Below are 3514 nucleotides of genomic sequence, written 5' to 3'. Positions count from 1 at the left end.
ACTATGTCTCTTGTGTGCACTTTACTCTACGCTGTTGTAAGCCTGCAAATTTCCCCGCTGCGGGACTAATAAAGGATTATCTTATTTTATCTTATCTTAACATGCATTGGTTTTGTGTGTGTGTGTGTGTTTGTGTGTTTGTGCACAATGTGTGACCTATCTTTTAAATAAACACTTCTTTGTCTCAGTGAATAAGAAGGCTATGTCCCCTTTATTCAAACACCAATCCAAGCAATTAATGCTCCTTTCCTTTTGAATAAAGCAAAAATGTAGAGTGTTGTAAGTGGAAGACCAGGAAAACCTAAAATATATATTTACAATTTATTTATTTTATTTAGGACAATAACTCTGACTAATTAGCAGTTGAGGAATGCCATTATGTTACAGTTATGTTATTTTCTCGTATTAACATTATTAACATTATTAACATTATTAACATTATTATCACTATTAACATTATTAACAATATTAACATTATCACTATTAACATTATTAACTTTATTAACATTTGTTGAGCATTATGGCATGGGTGCGCAATATTATACTTATATAATATTGCATATTTATTTTCTCTTAAAGAGGCGAACACAGGCGACTATATTACACTATTACATATTAACATTATTAACACTATTAACATTATTAACACTATTACATTTTTTAACATTATTAACACTATTAACATTATTAACAATATTAACATTATTATCACTATTAACATTATTAACATTATTAACAATATTAACATTAACATTATTAACACTATTAACATTATTAACACTATTAAAATTATTAACACTATTAACATTATTAACATTAACATTTGTTGAGCATTATGGCATGGGTGCGCAATATTATACTTATATAATATTGCATATTTATTTTCTCTTAAAGAGGTGAACACAGGCGAACAACTATTACACTATTAACACTATTAACATTATTAACACATATTACATTTTTTAAAATTATTAACACTATTAACATTATTAACAATATTAACATTATTAACATTATTATCACTATTAACATTATTAACATTATTAACATTTATTAACATTAACAATATTAACACTATTAACATTATTAACACTATTAAAATTATTAACATTATTAACAATATTAACACTATTAACATTAACACTATTAACACTATTAACATTATTAACATTATTAACTTTATTAACATTTGTTGAGCATTATGGCATGGGTGCGCAATATTATACTTATATAATATTGCATATTTATTTTCTCTTAAAGAGGCGAACACAGGCGACTACAACTATTACACTATTATTATATTAACACACTATTACATTTTTTTAAATTATTAACACTATTAACATTATTAACAATATTAACATTATTAACAATATTAACACTATTAACATTAACATTAAATACTTATTAACATTATTAACACTATTAACATTATTAACACTATTAACAATTATTAACACTATTAAAATTATTAACATTATTAACTTTATTAACATTTGTTGAGCATTATGGCATGGGTGCGCAATATTATACTTATATAATATTGCATATTTATTTTCTCTTAAAGAGGCGAAAACAGGCGACTATACAACTATTACACTATTAACACTATTAACATTATTAACACTATTAACATTATTAACATTATTAACACTATTAAAATTATTAACACTATTAACATTATTAACACTATTAACATTATTAACATTATTAACTTTATTAATATTATTAACACTATTAACATTATTAACATTATTAACTTTATTAACATTTGTTGAGCATTATGGCATGGGTTAACACTATTAACATTATTAACACTATTACATTTTTTAACATTATTAACACTATTAACATTATTAACAATATTAACATTATTATCACTATTAACATTATTAACACTATTAACATTATTAACATTATTAACAATATTAACATTAACATTATTAACACTATTAACACTATTAAACACTATTAACATTATTAACACTTTAACATTAACATTTGTTGAGCATTATGGCATGGGTGCGCAATATTATACTTATATAATATTGCATATTTATTTTCTCTTAAAGAGGTGAACACAGGCGACTACAACTATTACACTATTAACACTATTAACACTATTAACATTATTAACACTATTAACATTATTAACACTATTACATTTTTTAAAATTATTAACACTATTAACATTATTAACAATATTAACATTATTAACATTATTATCACTATTAACATTATTAACATTATTAACACTATTAACATTAAACAATATTAACACTATTAACATTATTAACACTATTAAACATTATTAACACTATTAACATTATTAACATATTAACACTATTAACATTAACACTATTACACTATTAACATTTTTAACATTATTAACTTTATTAACATTTGTTGAGCATTATGGCATGGGTGCGCAATATTATACTTATATAATATTGCATATTTATTTTCTCTTAAAGAGGCTTAACACAGGCGACTACAACTATTACACTATTAACACTATTAACACTATTACATTTTTTTAAATTATTAACACTATTAACATTATTAACAATATTAACATTATTAACATTATTAACACTATTAACATTAACATTATTAACAATATTAACACTATTAACATTATTAACACTATTAAAATTATTAACACTATTAAAATTATTAACATTATTAACTTTATTAACATTTGTTGAGCATTATTAACATACTTATATAATATTGCATATTTATTAAAAGATTATTAACTATTACACTATTAACACTATTAACATTATTAACAAATTATTAACATTATTAACACTATTAACATTATATAAATAACATTATTATATTAACACTATTAACATTATTAACACTATTAACATTATTAACATTATTAACACTATTATTAATTTATTAACACTATTAACATTATTAACATTATTAACTTTATTAACATTTGTTGAGCATTATGGCATGGGTGCGCAATATTATACTTATATAATATTGCATATTTATTTTCTCTTAAAGAGGCGAAAACAGGCGACTATACAACTCGGGCGTCTTTTCCCGAACACGTATATTTTACGCAGAGCGTGATGACGTCACATCAGAACGCACCGTATTACACTCAATAGAACAATAAGTCTGGTACCTTAATAGAGGGAGTAAGGGCGCCATCAAATATTAACACTTAACAGTTCTTCTTTCGACGGGTCCCCCGAGCTATTTATAGTCTGGAGGTGCATGCCAGAACAACTTCAGTGTCAATGAGTGGAAATGATTTGCATTTTTTGTTTTATCTGTAACTTTGAGGGTCGCATTGGGGCTCGTTCACATTTTCCCAGAACGTGTGTACGTGCGCGCGCGTGTGGGTGCGCGTGCTCGCGAGCGTGACTGATGGAATGCACGCTTTGGAATGACGTTGATGAGCGTTCTACGTCATCCTTTTGAGGCTTTGATATGTGACGTAGTAAAGGGCTGTGTTCCTTAAATGCACAATGATAAGCCAGTCAGTCTG

The sequence above is a fragment of the Anoplopoma fimbria genome, chromosome 15 (assembly GCF_027596085.1).
Source record: "Anoplopoma fimbria isolate UVic2021 breed Golden Eagle Sablefish chromosome 15, Afim_UVic_2022, whole genome shotgun sequence".
Classification (NCBI taxonomy): domain Eukaryota; kingdom Metazoa; phylum Chordata; class Actinopteri; order Perciformes; family Anoplopomatidae; genus Anoplopoma; species Anoplopoma fimbria.
The sequence above is the reverse complement of the archived record's forward strand: the minus strand, read 5'-3'. Positions refer to the sequence as shown.